General features: G+C 42.4%; 1 long non-coding RNA gene across 1 annotated transcript; it reads right to left on the bottom strand.

Annotated features, from left to right (window-relative positions):
• Window positions 1-3382: 3382 nt before the first annotated feature.
• Window positions 3383-4962, bottom strand: LOC149857182 (uncharacterized). The gene is made up of 3 exons (XR_016444228.1): window positions 4928-4962; window positions 3722-3809; window positions 3383-3565 (listed from the first exon to the last, which is right to left on the bottom strand). It is a non-coding gene; the product is annotated as an uncharacterized LOC149857182 (long non-coding RNA).
• Window positions 4963-19034: the final 14072 nt, after the last annotated feature.

Below are 19034 nucleotides of genomic sequence, written 5' to 3'. Positions count from 1 at the left end.
TGTCAACAGTTTTTTTTGTAGGTGACCAAAAGTTGCGGCAGCTGACTTCAAGCGTGGTGAAAGTTCTTTGTTAATGCTGACATCATCGGTAATAGTAGGGCAAGCACAAACTAGGGGCAAGCCTACAGCCCAGTTTAACCCCATGGCCTTCAGGAAAGGCATCAGATGAGTTAGTACCCACTGATACATGGGCCTGTGTGTTGTCATGGAAGCAGTGTATGAGGTTAATTAACTTGATTGGGCAGCCAAACCTTGTAAGAAGGCACCAGAGAGCAGAGTGTCCAATAGAATCAAATGGCTTACTAAAGTTGACAAATGCAATGTACAGGGCATTTGTCATTTGGCAGCTTTCTCCTGTAACTGGCATAAGGTAAATATCACATCAGCAGTGCTGAGTGATGAACACAAACCACACTGGGATTCAAGGAGTACATCATCTGAAATAACCTGGAAGTTTCTCAGCAACAACTTACCAAGGGTCTTACCAGCAATGGAAAGGAGAAAAATGCTACAATAGTTGCCACAGTAATGTCTGTCTCCTTTGTGCTTGAAGATTGTTATGACTTTGGCATCTGTAAAATCCTGGTGTAGAGCACCATTTTCCCAGCAGAAAGTAAACAGGTCTAGCAAAGCTTTTTGAAGTGTAGGACCGCCATATTTAAGCACTTCAGCTGTGATTTTGTCAGCTCCAGCTGCCTTTCAATTTGCAATTTCCATAAGCACATTCTTAGTCTCCTCCAGAGTTGGGGGATCTTTGAGTCCATATAAACTGGTCTTTGCTCAGTTGAGTCTACTATTTGATCATTTGCACTCACAATTGAGGAGGGTTGCAAAATGTTCTTTCCATCTTTCGAATATCATGCTGTGCTCAGTCAATAGGGTGGTGCCATCAAAGAATAGAAGGACTAGAAGGGACCTATAAGATCATTGAGTCCGGTCCTCTGCCATGGGCAGGAGGTGATTGAGTTCAAACAAGCTCAGCGAGGTTCCTGTCCAGCCTTCTTTTCCACACCTCCAAGGATGGCAACTGCACCACTTCTGCTGGGAGTATGTTCTAGATTCTAGATACCTTTACAGAAAAAACATTTTTCCTTATGTCCAGCCTAAATTTTTCCCAAACTAGCTTGTGTCCATTGGACCTCGTCCTCCCAAGGGGTGCCTTTCTGAAGATTTTCCCCCCAAGATCTTGGTGTTTGCCCCTGATATACTTATAGGAGGCTATCAGGTCACCTCTCAGTCTTCTCTTACTCAGGCTGAACAAACCCAGTTCCCAGAGTCTCTTTTCATAGGCCTATCCCCCAGGACCTTGATCATGTGGGTAGGCTCTTCTCTGTACCCTTTTGAGCATATCCACATCCTTCTTGAAGTGTGGTGCCCAGAACTGGACACAGTACTCCAGCAATGGTCTTACCAATGCCAAGTAGAGGGGGAAGAGCACCTCTCTGGATCTATTGGTAACACATCGTCTGATGCACACCAGAGTTCTATTTGCCTGGTTGGTGACTTCATCACACTGTTGGCTCATATTCATCCTCTGGTCAATTGTTACCCCCAGGTTCCTTTCAGATGCGGTGTCAGCCAGTGAACCACCACCCATCGTGTAGATATGATGAAGTTCTTGCTACCCAGATGAAGGACCCAGCACTTATCCCTATTGAACCTTATCTGACTGCATTCAGTCCATTGGACCAGCTTGCCAATGTCATCATAGATCCTTGCCCTGTCCTCAGATATGCCTGCATTTCCTCACAGCTTGGTGTCATCCGCAAACTTAATCATTGTGCTTTCCACTCCCTCATCCAGATCATTGATAAAGATGTTAAAAAGTACAGATCCAAGCACTGATCCCTGGCAACACCATGGGAGACAGACCTCCAGGATGAGGCCATCCCATCAATTACGACTCTAAGCCAGTTACTAACCCATCTCACTGTTGACTGGTCCAAGCCAGTAACAAAAGGCCTTGCTGAAGTCTAAGCAGATGACATCAACCTCATGTCCCATGTCCAGCCAGTTAGTTACCTGGTCATAAAAAGACACCAGGTTTGTTAGGCATGACCTCCCCTCGACAAAGCCATATTGGTTGTTTCTCAGTACCCCACCTGTTACGAGCTTGTGGTTGATAGCTTCCTTGACAATATTATTCACCCTACCAAGTGTCCTCCATCTCCCACAGCTTTTCTTCAGTGTCAACACAGTAAAGGATAGGGCTGCGGGCCCTGGCAGCCCTGTGCCTGACCAGAATGGGCCATGGATCAGGAGTACAGTTGCCTTAGCCTCACTGTGGAGATACTTGATTCTTTCCTGCCACATCTTGGTTTTAGATGATATTTTAAATTGGAAGGTGTTTAATTTCACTGCAGCTGGCTGAGGAACCACCAGGATTGGTCCTTCTTCTGGGGCTCCAACCTCCCCTACACCCTGTGCTATCCAGATATTGCAACCCTTGGATGGTCATGCCCTTGGATCTCAACGGGTGACTTGACAGGTGACTCCTTTCTTTTTCTTTGGCCTTATAGGCTCATGGTCACCTTGAGCCCGTTTCCCTTGGTAAGATGGACCATTGGGCCCAAAGAGTCCCCTGGCAGAGGGTTGTAATGGTCAGAAGAACTAAAGAAGAATACAGGATTTTTACTCTGAACTCAGGTAAGTCTCTCCAAGCTTTGGGACCCAGCAGCTTATGGGTGGAGTTTATCCACAGCTGCACTCTTGGGCCCAGAGGGCAATGATGTCTCTCCCTTACTCGCAGGGCCTGTCCTGTATGGGTAAAATGAAAAAAAAAAGGAACCATGACTGGGCTAGCCTTACCAAGGTGTAGAGGCTCCCTTCAGCCCTGAGTGCTTCCATCCCAGATCAGCATCTCCCAACCAGGTCTGAACCCCCTAAACCTGGGCCTTTTCTTGGCCCTGCCAGGTTAAAGGTGCCCAGACACTCAAGCACAGTGTCCAGCCTGTCCCTTTATTTTTCCCTTAGCCCATGGCCAGTTCCTTACTCTTTTAAGTCCCAGAGGTTGGGGTCCAGCCTAGCCATCTGTCTTCCAGTTAACCCCCAATGAAGAGAAAGTAAAAAAAAAAAAAATGGTGGAGAGAGAAAGAAAAAAAAAAGAAACAAAACCTTAAATTGAGCACAGCTGCTTCTCCTGCAGCCAGCTCATCTCCTGGCAAGGCTTCCCACCAGCTCCCCCCACTTTTCCTGTGGTGAGCTCAATGCCAGTATCTCCTGGCTCACCAGAGCTACTCCAAACTCCCACACTAGCATGCAGCCGGCTCCCCATCCTCCAGAGCCTCTCCCCTGGTGTCCCGGTGCTCCTGCTTCTCAGCTGTCTCTCCAAGCCTGTCTTACTCCCTGGATGGTCTCAGTGGCAGGCCTGAAATACCTGCACAGCTGTGGGGTGGTCCGATCTGGACCAAACAGCTGTGAATAAAATGTGATTCCTGTGGCGTTCCTTGTTTTCTTGGTGTCGCTCATTGCAGCACGGCAGGTGGGAATCCAGCTGCAGTGGGTTCAGCTGGGCTTTTTCTCTTTCCTTCACATTCAGGATTTTGATTTTTAAAGGATTCTACAGCTATGAAAGAGGAAAGGTTGTTCAATTTAATTTGATGCCACAAGGAGTGCTTGAATATTGTTGTCATTTGCATCAAACCTGTCCACATTTGGTTGAGTTGGGACACCAAGGACTTCTTTAGCTGTTGATTGCACAGCAGTTCAAGAGGTGCCTCACCTTTCATCAACAGTTCCACTTGCTCTTGTATTGACACAGTTTGATAGTGCAGCATGAGTGGAAGTTGCTAACTGAATTCTCTTCTCTTCTGTGCAAAGTTTCAAAAGATTAACATGGTTTGGTTTTGGAATAGATTATCTGAATGTTTGTATGCAGTCTATAAACAATTATCATAATCCTCACATGGACAATGATTGACTCAAAGTTTTATATTGGAGTACTCCATTACCCACTAAGACTATCTGATCTGTTTTGAGTAACATAAGCCCAGAACTCCCCAAGTAAGGGTGTGGTCTATGTTGGCTTGGAAATGGCATTTGAAAGTCTGTTTTTCTGGGAATTGACTTATAGGTATATAAATATATGCATTATAAGGTTTCAAGATGGGCAGCAGGGGTTAATTGATTTCTAAAGAGCCTGGGTTTCACACACACTGTGTCTCATAGCCCTGGAAGTAAACAGGTTGTCTAGCATGACAAGGCCAATAGATGGACACAGCCTGAGAATTGTGGGGGGCATGCCATAGCATGAGATCACAGCCTTCAAGGCAGATAGGTTATCTAACACAAGAAGGACACAGAGCCTGGGAACCAAGGAAGTATGTACCATACTCTCCCATAACATGAGATAAGTGACACCAGCTACAAGGCCCAAGAGCAGCACGGGGGGCTGAGTCCTGGTTCGGTGGAAACAGATCAAAATAGGAGAAGGCCGAGAAGGCTATGTGGACCACAGAGAGACAGCCAACCAGAGATAGCCATAGATGAAGAGTCATCAGGAGTCATCAAGGAGGGAAGGAGAATACAAAAGCAGAGACATGAGATTAACAAAGGGTCCATCCCTTTGTCCTGTCGCATCCATCCCTCTTCTTCCTCCCTGTCTCTCCCTATCCCTGAGAGGGGTCCCCATCCCCATCCCCTGAGAAGGGTCCCCGAGGCCACCATGGATCAAGGGCATGCCAGCAGCCTGTCTCATGCACCCCACTGGAAGGCAGCTGTGGGCCTCAGCATCCAACCTCCAGACTGCTAACACCCAAGAGAGAGAGCCTCAGAATGGAGCCTGCATCCTGACCAGATGTACTTTGACTCTGATGACAGCCCTAGGATTGGTACATATAGAATTACTTGACTGTTTGTATTGTTGCTTCTTTGTTATCTCTCTATATCAACTGGCAGGTGTTGTGGTCAGTCTGAGGGTTATGCTCACCTGGAACAAAGGTATAGGGTCTGGGTCCAAATCCAGTGCCAATGGTCTAGAAGTTCTGTCTTTGTGGACAAGGATAAAAGTGTAGTGTGAACAGAACTAATAGGAGTACTATCACTGAAGTTCTACAAGGAGAAGCATTCACTGGGAAATAGCTATATTGAGTACTATACTGTAACACGTCCAGTGCTCCAGGAGTGGCCATGACGCCCCCTGGCAACTACATGGCTCCTGTTCAGCTCTAGCTTTAGGGTCCTCCCTCCCTTCTCTCCTACCTGCTACACCATCAACGGAGAACATCAAGATGTTCTCCATTGATTGTTGAAAGGGAAGCTGCCCAAGCAAGCTCCTCTCTATCCTACCAGTGAATCCCTCTCAGACTTCACTGGTCCTCAATCCTGTCCTCACTCTAAGTTGGCCCTCCTGACTCATACATGTCCCCCACAGCACCTGTATGAGGCTAATCACAGCCTCTGACCTCCCCAATAGTCATGCCCATGCCTTGCAGGTGTTAGCATATCATTTTGTCCCTTATACAGGCTTCAGCTCTCCCGGCTTCAGACTCCCTTTCCTCTAGCTGCAAGACTCCAGCCCTGGCCCACAGATATGGGTCCAGCTCTCTTAGTTTCAGCCATTAGTCAACAGTGCCTCTGTGCCCCTGGCCCTTGCATCTCTTGTTCTGCGGCCCTAGCCCCAGAATTCATCTTTCTGGGAAGCTGGTCCACTGGCACCTGGTCTCTGCCATTCTGGGCTGATCTCACCCTTCCTGTTTCTTACCCCCTGGGCACTTGTTTACCCCTCACAAGCTACAGGTCCCTGACCATAGTTCTCACCCCTCTGGGGCAATTGTTTCACCCTTCCCAAGCTGGGGTCCCTGATCGTGGTTTGCACTCTGCTTGGGCACAGGACCCTTGGCCCTGTCTCTGCTACCCTTGCCATTTTAGCCTGACCCCTGGCTGGGCTCAAGGCAGTCACATGTCCCTTAGGCATAGCTGGGACCTCCACTTCCCCAGTTACCGCAAACCCAAGCCAGCAGTTAAAACTCAAATAGGAAAACATAGGCACTCTGGCTCTAATGCAAACTCTCAGCTCACTGGCTGCTTCCTAAACTCTTCCTTCCTTCTGGGTCTCAATCCATCAGCAGGCTTCAGTTCCTTACATGCTGTTCTCAAGTTTAGTGGATCTCGCTCAATCAGCCAACCAGCCAGCCAGCCACCTCACTGTGGAGCTCCTTCCCCTTCAGGCTCTGGGGGTTGACTGCCTGGGCTCAAGCCCTGGGTTTATGCATCTCCCAGGCCCCACCTCTCTCCAGTTAGGTGACTCCCCTGGACAGGCTACACGTGTTCCCTAAGTAGATTTGCTTACTGATCTCAAGGGTAGCCTGCTGCTGCTGATCTAGCCACTGTAGCATTGCTTTGTCTCCTAAGCTGGATCCTGCCTTGCAGTACTATTATTGATCAGCCAGCACTGCAACAGGCACTCTGCTGCCCATCCAGGCTCTGCTTTAGTGAACTACTGGGGTGCAGCTTGCTCTGCCATAGGCACTCATCAATAAATCCCTGGGGACCTGCTCTTCTGCAGCCTATAATGGGTAGCCTTCCCCACCTGGGGATGTTCCTGCTGCTGTTTCTCCCTTAAAGTAACAGGAGCCTTAGGCTCCTTGTTATAAGTACATTAAAAACCAAATCTACATTTCAAATCTACATTTTATTTTTTTAAAGAGTATTTGTTTACCAAGAGATAATGAACTTCATAAGCCATAGGCTATTTTTATTAATAATGGCTGTTCAGACAGAACTACAGTAGAATCATGAGAAAATGACATAGAATCAAGTCTTGTCAAATGTGTGATTAAGTCAGCATCGCAACTATTGATTTGACAGATCACCTTCCTTTTCTTTACCTCTTCATAGGCACATGAGTTTAAAGGACATTTCATTATCCAAATGATATTCCTTTGTTTAAGTCTTCTATGTGTGAGCACATCAGTGTATTTATAACTGGGTAACAATTATTTGGATCTCCATATTTGTTTCATATTCTAAGTTTGCTCCTGTTCTTTTCAGTCTATTAGTGTCAATTAGGCTTAAAAAGACATGTGAGCCTGACAGGCAAAATCTGACAAAATGCTTGGGTTGATCTTCCAAAGATCTAATGCTACAGTATTTGTTTTTGATAAATGACTGCATTTAATAAACATTTGTTTGCACATTTTTTATCATGCTAATTAATATAATTACTATTATTTCTGCTATAAAACTACTATTCCATTTTGATATATACATCACTTACATATGTATCATTAGTATTTTGCATACTGGCGAGTTGAAGAAGTGCTTGGACTTAGGGATAGAGTATTATCCTTCATCCTGCAGATAATTAAGCAACTTTCCACTGAAAAACATAACAGTATAGAGCAGTTACTGTTTCTCTAACCACAGGTACTAGACAGAATGGTTTAGTGGCATTTTCCATACAGACCATCCAGTTCAGTTAATGGAACAAGTAGACATATTAATATCCCACTCGTTTTTGTTTTCTTAACTAAAAGTAATGGGGGATTTTTATTCCTTTACTCGTGCTGAGTAGTATCTTACTCCACAAGTGATCCTATCAACTTCGTCAGTGGGATCAGGACTGATCCTTTTCTGTACAGTGCTTAATTTTATTTCCTTACTTCAAGTAATCACCCCTTATCCTACCATGAACAATTCCTCTGCTGCCCACAGGGGGACTATTCATGGACCAAAATGTGTAATGAGTGTAAGGGTTTCTGAATCTGGCCTTAAATGCATGCCACAGGTGTAAAAACATTCACTACAACCATGCAGTGGCTCTACATCTGCAAATCACAGGAATGTAAATGGAAGATTCTATACATGAAAGGCTAGAGAATAGGGTATTTGAAACATAATTGCACAAGATGCAATATAAAATTGCTTTCTGAATAGAAAATGTGCAATTTTTTTTAAATAATTTATCTTGAAGGAAAAGTAAGCTGATGAATTTTAATATATATTTCAATGTTCTGTGTTGATGTCCCAGTATTGTGATGTACTGCAGTGTGTGTCTGCATAACTGTGCAGAGGCAAGCAAAAACCAAAACCACCAATTTCAGTCTTTGGTGTCATTATAGTATCAAATTTATATCCATACATAAAATGTGGTAACAGCCCTGATGGCAACTTGTTACTTTACTATACTCACCAGACTTTAAAGAAGTATTTGGCCCCAGTATAGTGTCATTTCATGATACAACTGAACTGGACAAATATTCCCCTTTGTACAACTGCAATTATCTGAAATAAATAAGAGATAAGATATTTTAAATATTCAGTGGGCAGTTTTAACAGTGTGCCAGTCACAATACAAGAGAATTTCCTTATTATGAACTACCTTCATTTTACAGCACTGTGGGTACATTCTCCAAGCAAGAATTCATCTTTTGGTCAACTTCATGTCAGTGAAATCCAAAGCTCTAAGCAAAAGCAAAAAACGTAAGTTAATTATGTCTTAATCATCTACATATACTAGTATCTAAATATATAGATATTTTTCTGGTTCTGTGAAGTAGACCTTTTTTTGGCATGTAGGCAAGCCAAGAGGCCATACCTAGATTCCTTGCACAGCCAACACTTCGACTATAGTCTATGGGAGTTCCAGGTGTGCAAAGTATGCAGAAGCATATATAGTCAGCCATTCTTTATGGATATTAGCAAAGAAGAGTGCCAAGCCTAGTTTAAACAGGGATACAACAGACATTTGCATTGCTGATGAATTATATTTGATGCCCACCACATCTTGAACAATAAATACTCTTTCAAATTTCACTGTAGTTTAAGCTATAAATAAAAACATGGGTGCTGTAATATCATTTAGCTAGCTATCATTGCCAGACTTTCATATCTCTTCTGTTCCAGTGTATGGCTGTATTAATGAGCTATCATATCATTATTTTAAAATAACCAAAATTTGTTCTGAAATCCTAGAATTAAATGTTGGATACAGAATGAGTACACCAAGAGAGGAGAGTTTACCACTTTATTAAAATTGTGATTGTTCACATAAAGACTCAACCAGGTCACATATTAATAATTATCCCTGACAATCTTTAACATCAGACTAAACCCACAAGTGAAGCAATATTACATCTCACTCTCTCATTTATCTTTACTGCTTATGGCCCCTCTGTGGTCAGCATGCTGTGAGCTTCGTGGACATTTAATTATGAACACATCATAAATGTGGCTGACAAGGCAGAAGCTGGGTTCAGATGCTCCTGGGATGAAGGCAACATTGTTGAAACCACTTAGACTTGCAGTACTTTCCTTCTGTTACAAACATGTTCTCAGTTACCATATACGCTTTGAATACAGAGAACCTCCTTTCCTTTCTCATTTCGGATTTTAGTTTTATCAAGCATTCGATCACATCCAAGCAATTTTCATGGTCTTTTAAATATATTTACCTTTCAAATAAGAATGGTGTAAGGGCAGTGCCGCTGTCAGTGTCATTTTGATTGTTGGGAAAGGAAGTGGAAATATAACACCCAAGTAAATCATCCTGCTCAGCAAGGTCATGTGATGGGTGTCTCGAGGAGCTCTAGAACATAGGAAGAAAGGTGATCAGTAGCAATTATGCTTCCTGGTCCAAGGTGTATTACTCTTCTCACCCAGCGCTTGCCCCCAAGAATGCACAGGCGTAGGCTAACCAAGCCCCCCCAGCTCCTACTGCACCAAAAAGTACTGTGGGTACATTAGTTTAGATTCTGCCTGGTTGCACTGAGTAAGAAAAGAGGCTCCCAGAAATTATACTTTTAAACTAGAAAAGTTCTACCATAACATGCACATAGGGTTTTTTCCTTTGCTTGTTTTTTTTTTTTACAGAAAACACTGCATAATGATCAAGCCCATGGAGGATGTGTTTGATTTAAGGGGAAAAAAAGCAGGGGGAGTAGAACAAAGAAATCCATTGCCACCAACAGTGCAGGACTAGAATCAGGGCCACCCGTTTTGAGAAAGAAAATTAAACACTGTAATATTGTAACTCCAGTTAGTTTCATATTCTCATAAAATACCTTTCCACCTCCTTCCTTCATTTTTTTTTAATCTGAGGAAAATTCCCCTATATCATATAGTAGAAACACTTTTCTCTGTTGCACTAGTAGTCTTGAAATATAATGCATAAAGCCTTTAAATCCCCATCAATTTTAAGCTTTACTTTCCAAACCAACAGTTGATAAAGGAGCATTCATATTCCACACGCATGTCAAAGATGACATATAAAGACGCCAACTCTGAGGTGAATTTTTGATAGAGAATAGCCACTATGTTGAAAATTAATTAACACTGTAAATTGATAGTAAACAATAAAAGCTAGGCTAATGTCTAAACACCTAACTAAGAATAAATGTGCATGCAGAGAACTAACCAGTGTCATGTTTCAAAGCAACTGTCCTCTGTAGTGCTGAGGTACATATTTCTATACCTCCCCAACAGACTAGAAATAGAAAAGACAAAGCATATAATAAAGCCAAGCACAATGAAAGAGCTCTGAAGAGAGAGCTGAAAAGTAGCTATCATGTTGGCAGATAAATTCTACACACAATTATTCATTCCTAGCCTCTTGACATGTAGATTAATGAGTTTGATAACCCAGGCTTCTAAGAAGTAGATTCAACTCTGTTTCACTAGCTTTCTTCTCCTCCTTTAACTACAAACAACACTTTGGTCTATTGAGAAAAAAACAAATCGATACATTTGCACCAGTCATCAACATTTTTGCAATTGAAGATCTATGTCAAAAATATTATATTTACTATGGGATGGGACTCTTTACAGGCCCTGTCAAGAATTCACAGGGGATCATGTGATCACTGGAGGGAGGAGTTTTGCTTCAGCAATCTGTGCTTCCACACCAAGTTCAAAGTCACATAGTAGTCAAGAAAAAAAAAAAATCAGCTATTCTGCTAGTTATAATGACCCTGTACTCACTGCAATGTGTTGTGTACATAAAATTTTCTATTTCTTCCCTGAGGCCAAATGACCTTTTGTCGACACTTTGGTTAATGCTCACTGATCAAAGTGTATTTTAAAGCAAGTACTGTATCAAATTCCAGCCATGATAACTTTACAAGGGGCTGTGTCTGTCTTAAACCACTACACACAGGGATGCACTCCTTTAGCAAGAATAAAAAAAGGCTAATGGCTTACAGATTTATTCTTTGTTAAGGCAAGCTTTGCGCAGTAGAAATGTTTCATTCTTGATTGGTGAGCAGCTTTAAGTATTTGTTTCAACCCAAATGTTATGAGTTCAAATTCTCTTGAGTAATAAGGGTCTTATGCAGCTGCTTGGGATTTATCAGGAGTTTGGGGGTTTTCTTTATGTTTTTTTCCCCCTTTGCTTGGTTAACTGCAGTGGAATGTCTAGTATTCGTCTCTCTAGGAAGGAAAAAAAAGAGAGAAGTGTTTTCTCATTTCCCTCTGAATAAATTATTAGCATTTTGCTTAGATAATGGGATTTTTGGCATGGTGTTGGTAAAGTTTAGTGCCATGTAATTATAACATTTTTCATCCCCTAAGAATTCTGACAGTGCTGGGGTGCACATTGTAGTGGGTGGGGAAGTATTCAGAGTTAACCTAAGCCAAGGAAAAAGTTTTAAACACCCAAAGACTCTAGATAGTCCATAACAAACTACCTGTATAAAGAAACTGCAAACACACTCAATAGAGTTCAAGTGTAGTTTACTCCCTCTGGTAGGCAGCAATATTTTTCACAGTCTGTAACAGGCTTTTTACTGCAAAGAATCTTAGCAGTTAATGTTTTAATTTTTTTATGCTTGCTGCATGGCTCTTTACTGAACTGAGTGAACATGCTTTTGAATAACACATTACTTTGTACCAATCACTGTAAAGCATTTTCTGACCTAGAGCTGAACATTATTATAGGAGTTCAGTGTGTGTAGTATTACTGGATCTTAGTTGGTATTAAATTCAGTTAAATTCCATAAAAGAAAACAGAAGTAGTTTTAATTGTGGAATGCATTGTGGTTTAGGCAGTGTTTTCTCTTCTCTTTAAGTATCTGTTTTAAACATTCTGGATATGGAAGATGGGCTATCCTGCAGTTGCAGTGAGTGGAAGTCATGGGCTAACAGGATCCTTTCTTGTCCACAACTTATGCCCTGGTGCCACCCACAAACTCCAAAAAAAACCTGAAAAATTGTGTATGCAATAGTAGGGGTCTATGTTTGGTTATGCACAGTCACGTTTGTTATCAGATATATTTTCAGATTAATGCTTGGAAACCAGCTTCCTAGGATGCTACTGGCCCACACTAATGAAATACAAGTGAGAGGAGAAAGCGATGTTTTTGTTCTAAAAAAAAGCTGAGGGCTGAGGTTCTGTTAGTCTAATAAGCACCTTGTGCTGTTGTGTCCAAATGTTACAAAGCCCTGAATGCAGGAGTGGCTATACAAGAAACCAATGGAAATTGTATTTACCCAATAGAACTGTAGCATCTTCATTACACTGTCCTTCCCACTATAAATGGGTCCATTACAGACCTCAAACAATCTGTGCCACATAATCTACGGAGTAACTTCCACACAACTGAGGGGCAGATGGGTTGCTTTATTCAAGCAGAATGAATGCAAAAGCAACTTCTGGACACTGTGGTTTCCAAGATGTGCTAAACACTCATCTCCTCACTATTGCAAATTCCCACTGAAGTCAGTAGGAGTTTGCTGCCTAAGTAAAAACTGAATATGGGCCTTTTTTTAATTCAAAATTAGTTTGCAAGGTTTAGGCAATTTTATATACAGATTATTTTATTGGAGAAGCTGATTATTTTTATTTAAAACCCTCTCTCAGTCAAATGAGTTTAGGTACAATATCAGCTACATTTTCAATTCATGTTATATCATGCAGGTACCTTCCTGTCTCATGTGAGTTTGGGACTCCACAGCAATTTGCAAACAGTATTTGCATGCAACAGAGAAAGGAATGATGACAGCAGCTACTGAACTCAGCTGCTTGCTGCCATTAAAAACGCATCTTAAGACTACCACAGATATTAGACTGGATAGACAGACAGCAGGGCAAGCACAAGCAGCGTTTCACTTGTACCATCGGAAGCCGCAGCATTGAAAATTGGTGTTGTGGAAACAATGCCCTGAGTATAGATGTGTGCGGGATTTATGAAAATGATTCTGAGGAAGAATGTCTTGCATTCGAAAGCTTGTCTAACTTTATCTCGACTACATAGCTGATCTAATAAAAGATATCACCCTAAGAAACACTTCTCTCTCACCAATAACAGGGAGCACCTGAAGTGAACCTAGACTCACAGTGAAAAGACTTATCTACTGATCTTTTGGCAAAGCCAGAAGACTGAACACCTGAAGCTGTTATCACAATGGCTGCATAGTGCATGCTACCTGCCTATGGACAAGACCAGAGACCCTCAGGAACAGATCTGAAGAGCAGAGAAGGGGGAAAGGCAAATTGATGCAAGAGTCTAAATATAATGAGTATAACATACAAGATACATGTGTACACTTGACCCAACCCCTACCATTGCATTCTTTTCCATTTCAAGGTAATGTTTTAAGAATAAATTTGATAAACTGTAGCAATACAGAAGAAATAACATTTTTTACTCCAAGAATCAACCCTGGTGTTTCAGAAGTGAACACTCTTACTGTCCCCCACCCCCAAACAGATTCACAGGATTAATATGAGACTGGCTTGAGGGTTTTACCAGTAACTGCTGCAAAACAAGTTCTGATTGGTTGATTCAGAAATTGGGATTCTGGGCAGTGTTTTATAAAAGGATAATGTATCTTTAAGCCTAGGTGCCCTTCAGGGAAATGTATTGGATAAATGTCTTCTGAAAAGCCTGTAAATATTCCATCGCCTCACTGTCATTACTACCATGAAATGATAATGAAGCATGAAAGAAATATAATTCCATATTCAGATGACAGCATTAGCCTTCATAAGCAAACTGAAATATTTATTAGTAAAATGTTCGGTATCTACGCCTGTAATCTAAAAAAAGGACAAAAATGTTTTATAATAAAAAAGAGATTGAATGCAGAGGTAAAATCTGGTTGGCTGATTTTATTGCTTATTATTAAATCCTGGCAAAACAATTATTTTTTTCTTTTCATTAGTAAGGCACCCAAATTAAAACTATGCCCTCAGGCTGTGAGGTTTACAGTAGTGATTAAAAACAAGAAATTGTGATGCATGGGGTTTTTGACAATGGCATAATCAAATTCATTCATATTGTTCAATCTTTCACTGACAAATATTTTTACAGTGAAATATACCAAACAAAGAAGCACATACAACTACTATCAATACAGAGAAATTAGGGAGACTTCTTATTATTTCAGTAGTGAATTGATACAATGTTTCTATAATCTTGAATACAAACATTATAGTGTAGTTAATTAGGGTAATTATTGTCTAAATTGTGCCTAATTGTTTTTTATACTGAAAAGCATTCCTGAAAGAAGCCTCTTGGATTTCTACAAGGCACAGAAGTGAATATTGTGTAGTTTAAGTATTTAGATATAATTTAATAAGTTTTGATTGTATTTCCTATAAGTCAGAAAATATATCCTGAAGCAGGCTGAGACAGAGATAAACACAAGCCATATGCCTTGACCTCTGTTTCACCTTATTGAAAAAGAGGCGTAAAATAGTCATTTAGTACACTAGCATCAGAGAGCATTCACGTACTCTAAGCACATTCTTTAAAAAAAGGTCTTTGAAGTGAATGAAAAATTAGAAATTCAAGTGACCACGATCAATTCTGAAACACTGCACAAAATTAATTACAGTTTTGCATCAGAAGCAAGAATGTAGATTTCAGACAGTCTGTGTCATTTATCTCAAGCTGTACAATATACAAGGCGATTAAAAAGCCAAATCTGTTCCCACCCCCCAAGTCTAAGGCCTATCAGAGGCTGTGAAGTACAAATGATTAACTCCAAATTATTCAAGGGATTGTACAGACGCTTCAACTTGAATGAAATTTGCGGCAAGTCATGGGGGCTATGGAGGGACAGATTTGCTGCTCTTTATCAAAATCTAGTCTGACTATCACTGACAGAATCCAGATAAATTGCATAGTAATCTGGCAGTGGCTGTGGAAAGCTTGCTCTGCAAAATCCAAATCTCTAATTTCTATCTGTTTTTAATTGCTTGACTTAAATTTGCATTTTTATACAATTGGCTTAAAGGATTTATTAAGTTCTTTAGGCTACTCCAATAAAATTGGGTCCCATTTCGCACGGTATCTTAGAAACCTACTTACATTAAATAAGCATATTACAAAATATTTACCGCAAAAAAAAAAGGAAAAGAAACAAGATTACTTCTTATATGGCATTCAGAATTTTCTAAAGAATACACATTCCAAGGATCCCTTTTTAATTCCCCCAAGAAAATATCTCATACCAGAAAGAACTGGATTGCACAAAGAGTGCAACCAGGACAGACAGATGGACAGTCAACACAAGATAATTAGTGAAGGGAAAATGCATGGTCTGCACCAACCTTATGAAAGGCCTTGAAAAGCAGCGAGTACATCAACGATTCTCAGCCAGGGTACCATAAGATCCTTTTAAGTGTGCTGCGAGATGCCACATAATATTAGCATGATTAGGTATACAAACATCTACACATGATTCACAAGATAAACCCAGAGATTTCAAATAGAAATCCACAATATGAAAAACATTCTGACCTGTTGTGGTCTTCCTGAGTTCTTTGCAACACAAAGGCACAGAAAGAAGTGCAGCTCCCCAGTATAACGCATGGTGCTTCACAGAATATGTCACGAATTAGACCCTTCCTGCCAACCCAACAGACATTAGCTGTTGGGTCAGGGAGAGTGAGGGATCGAGCTTCAATTTGGAGCCAATCCAGCAAGACAGGCTATGTCTCCACAGCCTCATCCTCTAGCCCCCACTCCTCCTCCCAGCTCTAGTGCTGTCTCAAGATTGGGGGGTGGGGAGAAGAGAGGGGAGGGAGGTCAAACTGATGTTTGCTCAGCCTGTGCTGGAGTGGGGGCAGGTGGTTTGGAGCCCACCTTGGGAGGCTCCATTCCACCCACCCCGACTCGAGCACAGGCTGGGCTATCACTGGTCCAAGCTCCCTTCTCTCCCTTCTTGCTCTCTCCATCCTGAGACAGCACCGTGGATGGAGCTGGGCTGCAACAGCCCAACTGCTAGAGCAGACCCAAGTTAATGAAGATGTTCTCCTTCACTTCTAAATTAGTCTTTTCTGTAATAGGCGAAGATGCTTCCCACATCCCCATCCGCAGCAGCGTGCCTCAATGTTCTGTCCTGGCTCTCACAAAACATTTAGATTTACAACAATCTTAACAAAGTTCACCCATAATTCCACATACATTTAACCAGCACCTGAGAATACCTCCATTTCCAACCTTTCTTCATCCTTCCCCTACATTTTCAAATACAAACTTAGAAGAGTGCAATGGAACCTGATTTTACCCCCAGACACTCCTTCAGTCTACATTATTACCATGCAAACAGATGATCTCATGACACTCCAGTAACAACACCACAAACTTTTCCCACACATTCCTCATGCTTGATACATAGTTGTATTCCCATCCAATGGCTCTCTGCCCCATACCTTGCTCACTGTTTGTCAGAATGCAGGCAAGAACTCAAATCAAGTTAAAGGGCACCAAAATGCAATATGCACTAAAATACCCTAGGCTTCTAGAGCAGCAAGTAGGGCCTCCTTCTTCCCCATGTACCTCCCCGCATCAGAGTGATCAAGGTATGTCTACACTGCAATGTAGAGGTTTTACTGCAGCATATTGGAGCCAATTTGACCTAATTAGCTCAAGTACCAGTAGCAGTATAGACTTCAGCATAGGATATGTAAACTGACCAGAGATCCAGGTTTTGTATTATTGCAGTTACGCTGGGTTACTTTTGGTACCCAAGATAGCTAGATTAAAATTGGCTCAGGTAGGTCCTTATAAATTTCTACTTCACCGTGGATTAAAATGCAACTGTAGTGAAAGATGTGAAGACAGTTGCCTGAGCAATATTACTTTCCTTCAAGTTTCCATGTGCTCCTCTAAACTATATAAAGGAAAGTACAAATCCCGTTAGTATGTCTGTAAATAAATCCCCAGTGCACCAGGTAGCAACTCTGCAAAAGTCCATTATTGGTAGGGGACAGAGAGATGATGAGGGAAGGTCACTGCCCAGGTTCCATGCTTATAGTCTTACATACCCCAGGGGTGCAAGCAGTCAGGGTTAATCTGAATGATGCAGCCATAAGCAATATGGGATAGAGACCAAAATCTTATGCAGAAGCCACTTTGCTCCCTGTGCGTGACTCCTAAAATTCTGCATGAGGTAGGGCAAATGCCATTTTTATCCTGGCAAACATTTGCTGTCTCTGCAATGAAAGTCGAGAACTCTTCTTGGCCATTGCATATAAAGGATGGGCTAGCTCAGGGATCGGGAAAATATGGCCCATGGGCTGGATCCAACCTACCAGTAATTCCATCCAGCCCACAGGGCCCATCCATAAGTCTTCAGTAAGGCTTGGCCCTGGACTGCCCCGCTGAAAGCTAGAGTCTCCATGCAGGAAGTGAAGCGCTGCTTGCTAAGTAACCAACCCCCCACCCCAGCTTGGCCCTAGCCCTTAGCCAGGGGCACTAGAGACAAGAAGCCGCATTTGCCTGGTCAACCCAAAGCTGTTTCCAGCCCTCCCTCTCTGCAAGAGTGGAAATTTAGGTAAGGGCCCCACTCGGCCAGAGTCCAGGAACTCCTGATGGGGTAAAGGGCGCTGGGAGTGCAGGGAGCCATGTGCCATGGGGCCGGGTAAGGCTGGCCCCACACACGGCAGGAGTGTAGCTGTGCACTGCCACTACATGTGGCCACGGATTCAGGCAAGAGCATGGGAGCTGTGCACTGTGGGACCAGCCCCACATGCTGTAACCATGTGTGGCTGAGGACTTGGAGCATGGGTTCCTCCCGGAGTAACAAGGAATAACGGCCATAAGCTGTTTGAGAATAGGTTCAGACTAGACATCAGGAGGCACTACTTCACAGTCAGGGCGGCTAGGATCTGGAACCAATTTCCAAGGGAAGTGGTGCTGGCTTCTACCCTGGGGTCTTTAAGAAGAGGCTGGATAGTTGGGATCATATGAGCCCAGTATTCTCTCCTGCCCAGGACAGGGGGTCGGACTTGAAGATCTACTTTGGTTGCTTCTGGCCCTACATCTATGAATCTATAGGAGCTGCAGCTGTGGGGCCACCAAGTGTGGCCAAGGACTTGGGCAGGAGCACTATGGAGCTGGGTGGGGCTAGCCCTGCTTGCTGCCACCACATGCAGCCAGGGAGTTGAGCAGGAGCATAGGAGCTGTGCACTATGGGGCTGGGTCAAGCAGGGGGAAGGGCACCTATCAAAGGGTAGGGCTACCCTTGCAACCCTCGACAACTCACCAAAAGTCATTAAGCGGCCTTCCAGCTGAAAACACTGCCCACCCCTGGGCTAGCTCCATGCTCCCAGAAAGTCAGATGAAGCCTCGCAGACCCAGTGATAATCCTAGCCACTTAACAACAACTGCCCAAAAAGAGGAGGGAGTCCCTGGTCCCAAGAACATCCACTATTTTTAGGCTTCCATGGTGGGGTGCTTAGGTGAGAACCATGCATCCATTTTTTGTAGCTGTCAAAATGAGTTCCCTTATATTGTGCCACCACAAATAAGCAAGCTATATCTTTATGTTCTCCTGAAGAAACCTAGTATATGTCATAGCTATTTAGCTCATCCTTTGAGAATATGTGGGATCTTCACATATGCAAAAATACATCTTATTTTGCTCTACAAAAGAAAACAAAGGCTGACAGACTCTGCAATTTTGAACTACATGTACTTTACGTGTAGGACACACATGCAACACTGAACTGCTTTATTGAGCCCTGGATTTTTATTCACTTTAACACAAATCGCTAGGGAGGAAAGTATAGTTTAAATTTATAAATTTATCATAGCCTAAGCAGTGAGTAATACAATGTTAACAATTTAAGTTTGAATTTTTGAAAATAC

This window comes from Crocodylus siamensis, chromosome 9, assembly GCF_052110815.1.
Source record: "Crocodylus siamensis isolate JL-2025a chromosome 9, ASM5211081v1, whole genome shotgun sequence".
In the NCBI taxonomy this organism is placed as follows: Eukaryota; Metazoa; Chordata; order Crocodylia; family Crocodylidae; genus Crocodylus; species Crocodylus siamensis.
The sequence above is the reverse complement of the archived record's forward strand: the minus strand, read 5'-3'. Positions and strand labels throughout refer to the sequence as shown.